This window comes from Papilio xuthus, unplaced genomic scaffold (genome assembly GCF_000836235.2).
Source record: "Papilio xuthus unplaced genomic scaffold, Pxut_1.1 DF826949.1, whole genome shotgun sequence".
In the NCBI taxonomy this organism is placed as follows: domain Eukaryota; kingdom Metazoa; phylum Arthropoda; class Insecta; order Lepidoptera; family Papilionidae; genus Papilio; species Papilio xuthus.
Genome location: NW_013531700.1, coordinates 2,768,747 through 2,780,996, shown reverse-complemented (window position 1 = coordinate 2,780,996; position 12,250 = coordinate 2,768,747). Strand labels below are relative to the sequence as shown.

The following is a 12,250-nucleotide window of genomic DNA, read 5'->3' as shown; positions in this document are numbered from 1 at the left end:
AAATAATTCGTAAGTCAGTTGTATCAGGGTTCTATTTTTTTCTTACTTCAATATTAAGTAATAAAATTCTTTTTTATTTTAGAGTAATGAGACAATATTTTTTTTTTATGAAAAATGCCGCCTTGGATTTTTTCGAAGGAAAAAAAATTACCTTCTCTCTCAAAAAAAAAGTTTATCTAGTAAAAATCTTGTAGCATTGTAAAATATTCTTAATATAATAGAAACATTTTATAAAACTGAAACACGTGTACGCCGACAATAATCGCAGCTTACGGCGGCCGGAGAAAAATGTTTTTGTAATCGATTCGTATTGGTTACTGTCGATTTCGTAGCCACGTACAGGCCGGCACATAAATTTCGTTTATAGCTTTTATTAATCTCCGAACAATGGATTAATTTCTGTTGAGGTCAACGATCAGAGATGAGCGGTGGCTTGAGTTTTTGTTAGGAGGAAAAGTGATACGAAGAAACATGACTAACCTGTAGGTTTACAAAAGAATGTTGAAACAAAATGTTACTTAAATCCGTTTTGCTACCGTTTTTTATTTAAACAATATTTTGTCAAATTAAAATCAGACTTATTTGGTACAATAATTAGACTGTTTCAGGAACATCATTAGAGCTTAAACAAAAAACAAAAAAAAAAAAGATTATTTAAAAAAACGAAGTTTGGCATGGTCTGTGCAGGATATAGTTGAACATAAGAAACTATGCGTTGTCCCAATGTTTCGTAATAAAAGGATTTGTCCCGACGATTATGACTCACGTTATATGTGAATGCGTGCCGACGAGTTTTGCGGAGAAAAATCTCGCCTATTGCGGGTTTCATAAGCGCGGGAAGTGGCGGCGATGTTTGCGCAAACGCGTAACTCGGATGTCGGCAATTACGTCCCCTGTGCTATGTTTAGTACGGGCAAGTAACTCGACTGGATGCATTGTATGAAAATAATTATCAGATTAAATTAATTCCGATAACTTTTTATGTGAAACGTAACGAAGGTATTAGCAGTGTCAATTTTATTCTGTACGTTTAGATTTATTTTATCTTTGATGAATTTTTAGTAAATTTCATTTTATTATTTGACTACCGTATTAGAACGTAATTGGGATATTAACAATAATAAAGAATTTTTTATCACAATAATATAAAAGTGAAATCCAAGAAATCGTGTAAATTATTATAAATTATCTTATTCATTTTGAAGGTTAGAATTGAACGCTCCTTCGCGAAAGTGGTTATCTCTTAGTTGTTTAAATAATCTTTAAAAAAATCACTTTGGTTTGACGGTCAATTAAAAGATTGAGTTGTTAACACTTCGATATTTGTTGACATATTATGAGCTTATCGCAGTCAAATTGATAGCCAAATATATTTAAGATTATTTTATAGCCGCAAGTTCCTACTACCAAAATACTTACATAAAACATTTTGTTTCTTTCCCTTTTCACAACGTTATCATTAATTTCAATATAAAAGAAATGTAACGTTATCTTTTAAGAACCTACGATAGGTTAAATATTTTTGAAAAAAAAGCGGAAATAATAAGTAAAGCAAAGGTCCACAGTTTGTTACTAGAGTTACGCAAAAATCTCAACACTTTTCACACCAAAATAACAAAACTAAAATCATTGGTTTAATATATTCTTACAAAAAGTATTTGAAATGTGATAGTGACTTATATCAACGGGCGAGACAATAAAAACAAAACCCAAGTCCCCAGCCGGCCATTCATATGAACCGTGAAAAGATAACGAGTCTATATATAAAAAAAATCTATCAGTTCAGATTGACATCTGTCCAACGTACTGCCTTCTTACGCTCAGTTGGACAAAATCAGGTATTACAATTAAATTAAAAATCACTCACGCAGAGTAATTAGTTAAAGAAACATCTGGTACCGTTAGCATAAAACACAATGCGTATTTTTTATATAAAATATTAATTATCAAACCTTTAGTATATATAAGCTGAGCTTTTGATTGAGTGCGTAGCGGTTCTTCAATTGAGTTATGTTTAAAAAATATTGTGTTTTATTTATGCGTAGTTGTATTAAAACAAGGTTTGTTTGACCGTGATTTTTAATGTAATAGTCAGATGATTTCAAAATCATACTACGGGCTCTAATTCTCTAGATTTTTTCTGTATGTATGTGTATGTACAATTCTTTAACAAAATTTCGAAATAAACAATACCGTTAAGTATCGTCAAAAACTTTCCTTTATAAAATATCCAACTATGACATTATTTGACCCATTTATGGACAAACTTAATTACTTGGTTCTTCTAGATGTTGATTTAGCAAATATGTTATAATTGAAAATGACGAAGACACTTTTTTAATCATTCCCCTCAACTTTATAGCTTTTTATGTGTTGTTCTGCTGTCCATACTTTTAATGGTAGAATGGTTCAATTGAATCCGCGGTATGCGTTAGTTTCCACTCATTGTGGACCGCATGGTGTTGACGACTTTCTATCTATATTACACACCCATACATACACAAATCTACACACATAAGACGAGGTGTCACATTGCCCAATCCGTCCGAACGCGGTTTGTCGTCGACAGGTGAATGACTACGATGTTTTTTCCGTTTAACAATTATTAATTATTCAAAATTGTACTCTTTGCTGTAGATAATAGAATCTATATCGTGTATTATGGAATGAATTTAAGAAGCATGTCTATTAGTAGCACGAGAAATTAAAGTGGATTGATTTTTACAGCATTTGTTAACAGTGTTAGCGTATCCCACTTACATACGTATTAGGTTAGTGTCAATTTCTTTTGTTTCAATTAAGTAATGACATACTTTTAATTTAATAATTTCTTTGTGCTTCGATTTTTATTGTTTTCTAATTTAGAAAAAAAAATGTTACAGTATGCTCGCATCAAAATAATTAACTAATTTAGTCCTTTTTCCCTTCCTACCCTTTTTCTTATAAGGAAAGGATGGGAAGTTGAAGTGAACTTACCGGATAAGAGGATGCATGGAAAGGGAAACTACTTTCTTTCTGTGCATCCCCTCCTCCATCGATTAAAGGTAGGCAACGCATATCCAATTGTGTATATCTGGGCAACGGTTACTTTGCTATTTCAGCAATTTCAGCTGGCCGCTCGCTCGTTTGCCACCATATGATAAAAAAAAATTACAATTTTAAATTTCGAAAAAAAAACTACAAAAGAAAGAATTAAAATTGGTGCTAAATAAATCGTCTAATGATTTTGATAGATGCAATTTTAAAGTCTATTATCACTAATAACTAGGTTTGCTTTAATTGAATTCCTTTTTTATAAACACCGCCAATTAAAAATACAACTTTTGTACTACGCGTGAAAGTAATCGATTTGAGCAACACAACACTAATTAATACGAAAATAAGACCGTACAAAAGTAACGTAGGTAGTAAAAGTATTCTTCAAAATTTTATAGCTTCAACATACAAGCGCTGTCAATCAGGCTATATTATTAAAGTAAATCAAGGCGGTATAATCTCTGTTATTTATATACTTTCGATGAAATTGCTCCCATGGGCGTCACACTAATGTATCAAAACAGGTATTTTCTAATAGCTGACGGTGTTAAAGCAGTAATTTTGCAAATGGCCGCTCACATACGATCGTAACGAAGAACAATTCAAGTGTAATTACTTTTACAATACATTAACAGCTTATTATTACGAACCGTTCGTCTCCGCAATATCTAACACCGTTATGCGTTTACGGTTTTAATGTTGCATTATAAATTATAAACTTCAAATTATCTAATATCCAATCTTAAACTGTGTATTAATTCTATTATAATAAAAAATACCAATGAATATTGCATTATTAAAATAAAATTAATAATTTATTTAATTAAAAAAATTGAGAATTATCAGGTACTTAATAGTTTCATATATAATACTTTTTTCAAATAGAAGTTTTTCCGAATTCATTTTCTCTTTATTTTTTTAGGGACTTTGGTTCTCTTGAATTAGAATATCATTGTTGATATAAGCTTTGGTTTTATATTAAAGTAGAATTAGTAGAGATAATAATATAATGTGACACGTCTATCTAGACCCTTAAGCAATGAACCTGCACTAGGTCATCGTTGTTAATTTTGGCCTAGTTACACCTAACTTGGGTACGCTGCAAGCTCAGTGGGGACGTATAGTGAGGTGATGATGATATTTTATTTAGTATAAAATATGCACTAAATATGAAACATTTATAAACATATACAGTTACGATATAAAAAATGAGAATCAAATCTAAAATGATGGCCTGAGTAACACAATATAGGCGTGTCTCGAATATCTACGTAGATCGCTTTAGGGAATATTTTGTGCTTATTGATATTTTATAATAAATAATCTAGCTGTACAATAGAAAGCCATTTTAAATTATGACACGAAGATATAGCAATTTGGGCGTCGCTATAGCAACATTTAATTCGGTATTTATAATTGAAACAATACGAATGGTTGTAATAAATTTGAGAAACTGTCGAAGAATTTAATAGAGAAACATGCGCCGACCCGGTGGTCCTAAGATCGATGGCCTTTGTTCCGATTTCATTTGATTATTTGGCCACAATTTAAATTTGATAGTTATTAAACAATATGCAATTAAAATATAATTGTTTTTAAAAAATTGATAATATATAATAATATAATATAAGTTATATATGTTTAACCTTAAACATTACCAATTCAACTAAAATGTACACAACACGTGGTCAAATATACAATTGTTATTTTTAGTGTCAAATGTGGAAGTGTATTTTTAACTCGATTAATTTGTATCAATATACGTAAGTAATTTCGTTACGAGCAATATTTTTAAATACAAATAAAATCGCTGAGAATAACTATTATTAATGTCAGTTTAAATCGCAAAACTTATTACATTAACAACAAAACCGGAAGGCAGTCAGACGTTAAACTTGTGTTTCACAATAACCGACAGCAAAGCATAGAACGATCGCCAATTAACAATCGAAAGAAAGTGTCGGCTTAATATCTTATACAAAACAAGGTCTTAATTTCGTATGCTGGTAGCGGTGACGCAACAACCAATTTGTGATTATGATTGATACTAATCCGTTTAATCCCGGTTGCCGTACGTCGAGCGCAACGCTCATACGCCGCTCGATTTGACAATGAATAGTGAAGGCACACTTAGTCGTACAAGAAAGGCTTTATAAAGCATTTATTATTGTACCAGTGCTTTACGAAAGTATGCCAGACGGTTTTAAGCTGAAATAAATTAAAAGGCGCGGCTTATTTTGAAAGTTTAGTTGTTATTGAAAAAGCTCCGCATAATGTAATAAATGCTAATCGCTTATTTCAATTACTATGTACATATGTTTAAAGTTTTTTCAGACATATATTTACAAGCTTTTTTTATTAAAACTTAAGGTTAATGCTTATTTATAATGCAACATAATTAAAAGACTTTAAGACTTTATTTTGTTGCAAGATATTTCGGGAACAAATGTACTTTGTTTCTTAATAAATCCATCATTGCGTTGTGCCCCTGACTCTATTCTTATACTAACTATTTATTCCAAAGTAGTCAATCTATGTAGAACCAAAGAAATAAACTGAAAACGACGCTGCATTTTGATGCGATTTCTGACACACAAAATGTCTCCTTAATCATTGTTATGGTTCCTTGCATTTTTTCATATTGAGTAAGCTGGCGCTTCACCACGCTCCCAGCTAAATTAAAACCACGCTTTGGCCTGTCCTGTCAAAATAACGTAACCTTCTAGTATATTAAAATACAGATATATAAATAATAAATCCATTATCATGATTAGCAGCTAATTTTTTAAATAATTCGACAGTAAGGTTACTTCAAGGTAAATGCAACACAAAAGATTTATTGAAACCCATATCGGTAGGTAATTATGTTTTTGCATTACATTTTCTGTTGTATCATTGAAATTAATGGATTGAAACGACTTATTTACCGGTTATGCATTTTGTATTTACGATATTTGGCATGTTTAAATAATTTTGCTATACAATATTTTATACAATTAAATTAACCATTGTGTTTACTCTACTACATGTATGCAAAAATATTTTCATATCCTTTCTTTAATTGAGAAAAAGAGAGATTGTAATATGTTTAAAATACATGTTTCAGCAGTGGGAACGCACGGTTAGATAAATATAATTTGGGAAGAAACATTGTGTTATAATACTACTAGTTGTTGCCCGCGTTTCCGTACCCGCAGGATTGGAAAAAATATTAACCGATTCTCAGACCTACGTTTCGTAGGCGTATTACACCTGACATTGTGACTCGAGAATTTTATATATATATACAAGCGGACCCGACAGACGTTGTCCTGTCTACACTTCTTTAATTTGAATAAATTAATATGAAGTTAATATTTGATGAAAATTGTGAATCTAAACCATTCCCAGATCCCCTTGAACACACACAAAAAATTTCATCAAAATCGGTCCTGTCATTTGAGAGAAGTTCAGTGACATACACACTCACAGAAGAATTATATATATAAAGATATAGTGATAGGAATTTTTTTAACATAATTTTATTAACTTGTCAGATTTTAAAAAATCGATTCGATTCAACATATTTTATTTCCAAACTTGTGTTGACGACTTACAACAATACTTATTCTTTGAAATGTTTTGTTATTAAAAATATCATAATTCCAAAAATAAGTTATAAGACCGGATTATACAAGAATAATAAAACGAGTGGATTCGCAGGTCTAAGGCAAGTATAAAAAGGAAACAAAAGCCTCGCCGCGGGGCATTCAGTCTAAGATATAAGTAATTGTATAGAAGTTAATTGATAACTAGACAGGTGCGGTAAGTAGGTGCGCTAGAGTTGCGGTCTACATCATTTTAAATACTTATTCTAATTATCATTTTATTATGAATCTATCGAACAGTTCCGACTTCGCATAGGTAGCGATAATATTAGGTTTGATTATATTGAAATTAATCATATCTTAAGCTCTATTGATGTGCTAATTTCGATACTTACTTACCTTTTCGGTAACATAAAATTATTAGCTACATCATTTAAATTGGGTATCATCACCATTGTTACATGACGGAATTCGAACCGAGGACTTGGAGATTACAAATCAAGTGCTTGGCCACTGAGCCACCGAGGCTTCGTTTGTGTACGCGTCCTTATTTTATAAGCATTAAGCGGCGACCACTTGTTAGCGATTAAACTCCAACTGAACATCGGACAGAAGCCTGTAGGGATTAACGGATATAAAACATAAGGCGACACGCATTTGACACTATAATTCGGCCCCACATCAATTTATCAAGACACATAGACTTAAGAAAGCGGACTCTCGATTCGATTATCTTAAATATTAACAACGCTTTCATAAAACTTGTAGACAAAATTGTTGTTAAGAATTAACTACTTCCTTTTGCGATTATAAATGTTTCTTCATTTAATGTTTCCCTTATATCGAAATATAAAACAAGTTTCATAATGATTTTACATATTGAACTAGAATTTTCGGCGTATTAGTATTTAGTGCCCTTTCTATGTTATTTATATGACAAGGTTTCACTACTAAATTACTCCGATTAGAGAACAAATGTGTAGAGGTTTTTTGTTATTACTATCATTCTCCGTAGAAAAAAACTGAAATAATACTATGTTTTTCGTAAAAATTATCAGTGGGAACTAATAAAAATATTATTTATAGAAAAATATGTTTATTACATTTCAGTTATACCCTTTACTCAAACATAAACAAACATTTAGCCTATGTATAAAATCATAGATCGCTAGAGCTTTTTTGTTTTGACAGCAACTTTAATATTTATAAAGTTAAAACAACTTTATCATTTTTTCAATAATCTTTACAAAAAATTATATACGTTGTCAGTCTGAACAGAAGTTTGTAATGTACCGTATATATCAATTTGAGTTAAGTAATCAATAAGTTATGATTAAGTTTCAAATAAACCTTAGTTTAGACAAGTCTATGTGTGATAAAATAATAAAATATGTTATCATGTCAGAACAGCTAAATGGATCTTTATGAAATTTAGCGTTTGGGCTACTACATTTTTTTTGTTCCACGCGGATGGAGTCGCGGGCGAAAGCTTGTTCTATATACATATTTGTTTAAGAAACATAAGAACTAAAAATATTATATCGTAATTCCGAAGTAAAATTAATAAAGTCTAAATAAAATTGAATCGAATTTTTCCTCGTCGATTGTCAATTAAAAAGCCGTAAACATCGATCTTGAATCGTATTCAGAAATCGTATACATCAATGTATCGATTTTAAAGCTATATTTGTCTCTCTCAAATGTCATTTGATCTTTATCTCAAATAGATAAGTCTCGTGACAAATATTTTTTCAATGTATCCAATGATCTTTGAACTAAACGTGTTGTTGGTAATTTTTCACACAATAATTCTATTTAGTACGTCATGTATGAATAGAAATTACAAATTGAACTTTAGGGATTAGCTACAATATAAAAAAATAATTTTATTTCTTACCCTTATAAATATACTTAAACAAATTATCTTTTATCTTTCGGGACAAATCCTATTTATTGTTTTTTTTTATTATAAATGTAGATAATAAATTATCTTTTATAATTCTCAAATCAATTTACAATTCTGTCAGTCAACTTAATACAAGTACATATTAATAAATGTATTTACAAAAAATGGTTCCGCAGAACTTTGTTGACAAATACGATACATTATTTTCTTATAAATACATATAATAAATAATAAATCAATCTGTCAAGGAATTAATATAACAATGTTACGGAACATTTTCAGTATGATACGGAAGGCGTTAGAAAAAAATGCAACGGTAAAATTACACTGTTACGCATATATTATCATTTTCATACTTCTTGACAAAAAGGATACGTAAATCTATACATATTAAAATTGGAGTGTATGTATGTAATATCTAAAAAACAAAACATCGCGAACATTATGTATCAGGCAAGTTCCGAAACGGCTGAACCGTTTTTGACGAGACTTTGAAGGGAAAGTAGCTGACCCGCACGGGAATATTATAGGCCATTTTTTTTAATGCCGCGCTATCAAAATCAGCCAACTTGTAATCTGACTTCTTACTAATATTATAAATGCGAATGTTTAGATGGAGGGATGTTTGTTTGAAGGTATCTCTTGAACGGCTGAATGAATCTCGATGAAATTTGGCATACTTATAGGACATAGACTGAAAGAACACAAAGACTACTTTTGTGTTCTTTCGGTCTATGTCCAGTGTAATTTTGTGTTTTTTTTAATTTGGCACGGACGGAGTCGCGGGCGACCACTAGCATGTAGTACAAATGTCACGCCAGTAGACTACGGTAAAACATATCAGTTAAGTTACATTTAAAGTTTACATTTTATTTGAATAGTATTCAATTTAAAGTGAAAGAACGAATATAAATTTGTAAAATACGATCGAATTTGATGCTTACAATACTTTTCAACAATAGACGTTTCGATAGAGTCATTTTATCGACTTCGATCGAACATTCCTAAAAAGATTCCGTGAGATTTTTCTCCAAAGCAATAGAGAAACGTCTGTAGGGAACCTTATTTACACATTAATTTACTTTACGCATACATTATCTATGCTTTGTTACGTTAAAGATCATGACACTTGATACCCATTAATAAAACTGATAGACGTTAATAAGGCATCTTTTAAACTTTCAATATTAGAATTTAATTTACATGAAATTAAAAAAAAATATAGTACGATAACCCAAAAACGTGAAGTGTAACCAGTTGTAACGAACTTCCAAACGTAAAAAAACTACCATTTAAAAAAAAAAAGATTTATCCAGAACAGTTTTATTTAAGAAAAAAATATAATTTATGGCCTAATTTTTATGACTATTTTAAATCTTATAAGCAGTCATTTCGTTAAGATAATTCACAGTAAAATTACGTTTTTAATTTTACGTTAAACCGAATTAACACCTTCCTTGTTCACTTGTCTTGCAATTTCACTTTAATACGAGAAAACCCTGGCATGGAACGAGTTTAGGCCTAGTGTAATTTGACCTCCATAGAGGGTATAAACATAAAGTTTATTACAGGTGGTTCATTATAAAGTGGGTACCGCAAGTTGTAACGTTACATGAATAGAATACAAGTTTACAATTGAAGCTTTATTTCAGGTTTGTAAGGATAACATTAAACCACTATTTCACTGTAACCTTTACTTAGCAGTTATTTAAGAATGAGGACATATAAATTATTGAAATCTAAAAAAAAACCTTAATATGATCCTTGCCAATTATATGACCATAATTAATACAGACAATTACAAATGTAGAGAACACCAATTGTCATGTAGAATTTAAAATATCGCTTAAATTTAGTCGAAAAATCGATGATAATTTAAGAAACGTATAGAGAAATATTGTTATCTCTGTCTATCCAAAAATAATGAGAGGGAAAAAGATATGTTTTTGTCAGGATAGTATACGGAATTCTATTATAATACACATCTTATAAAATCTTAATTTTAGATCCGAAATGACTCAACGGATCTTAATGAATCTTGGCATAGATGTAGAACATAGTCTGGAAGAACACATAGGCTTCTTAGTAAGTTTATATTAATTCCGCGCCGATGGAGTCGCGGGCAAAATCTAGTTATGCATAAAACAATTGTTAGTCCCGTACGTCTGTGTAAAAACAAATGAGCATCTAGCAGATTGTCCAAATTACCCTGTTTATGAGCAGGTGCGCGTTGACCGTTATCATTGTAAATGATCCGACAATTTACCTCCGAGCTAGGCTTCCTTCATTATTGCACACATTACGTTCGTCATTGTTGATAAAGTACCCTCACTTATTACCTAGAATGGAAGCTCGTGCGGAATTATAAAAATTACTAAAACTATTTACTGCTATACTACGACTCATACAATTGTTACTTAATCCTTATGTCTATACAATTTTCTTATACTAAAACTACACTAAGCGTCTTCCTACTTGACTATTTAACTCTGTATAACAGACAAAGATGCAACAGATTTTTGACTATCTGATATTGTAAATCCAACCGGGAAAGGTCGGACCCTACATAAACAATATTTGTAGTTAAAAAAAATGATATCAAAACTAATCAGAACACTAAAATATGAGAAAAAACATTAGTCATATTAAGTTAGACAATAAAATCTAAAGCAATCAAATAGTTGAGCTTTAAAATGAGATTGTTTATTATCGTTAATCATCTTGTTTATCTGCCGGGGCCTCTTCATTGAGTCGGTCCGCAATCAATTCCATTATTGTTTCCGTTTCTAGGAATCGGAAAGCTCAGTTCAGCTGCCGATAAACGCAGCACTGAGTTCTGAGATGCACTCGACTTGAGGTCGATTGCCTACACTGACAATGTTTCCCGTATTTGTAATGACATGAAGAAACAGACAAATAATTTTGTATCTCTTTGTACAATGAAACCTCTAAATTATTCAAACAGAGGAACGTTAAACCATACAGATTACTAATAAGTGCGAATGTTTGGATGGATGGATGGATGTTTGTTAGAATGTAATTCCAGATCGGCTCAAGAGATCTGGATGAAATTTGGCATGGATGTAGAATATAGTCTGGAAGAACATTCAGGCAACTTTAGCTTAACTAACTATTATAAGATTTTTATATTTCCGCGCGGTCCGAGACGCGGGTGACGACTAGTTTGAAAAAAAATTGACTCGTTTTGTTAAAACTTAAAATATTATATAGTAAGGATAAGAAAAAAAATATTAGTAATTATTATGTTCTCTTCATACATTTCGACTAAGAAAATACTAGCAATTATTTCTTTCGAACTACAATAATATAAAAGTTATAAATGACAAATATAAAATCAACAGCGCGTTCTAGCGTTATTATCTGACGTGACAAATATCTTAAAATCGATCTACCGAAAGCCACTCATGTGAGAATATATTCGTCATTATATTCTTTAGGCGTTATCAGCCACATTTCATTACGTATAAATCATCGGACGTATCATGTTACAATTGATTGTTTTTACGCCTCTGCGGCGGACAGACGTACAGTACGGGGCATTGTTGTCGGTCGGACAGAGTTACTCCCTTCGTACAAAGTCTCCGAAACTAGGCAATTTTAGTCGCTAAGCCACTTACGTAATACAATGTCATTAAGTACAAAGGCAGAAACTTGGGAAGAGTCTGTGCTATTTTGAAGATGGCAGAAATCTATAGAGTTG

At 31.1% G+C, this 12,250-nt stretch overlaps 1 protein-coding gene across 1 annotated transcript in view; it reads right to left on the bottom strand.

Annotated features, from left to right (window-relative positions):
- Positions 1 to 12,250, bottom strand: part of Sox102F (transcription factor Sox102F) — a 215,094-nt gene that overhangs the window by 187,300 nt on the left and 15,544 nt on the right. The window lies entirely within an intron of this gene.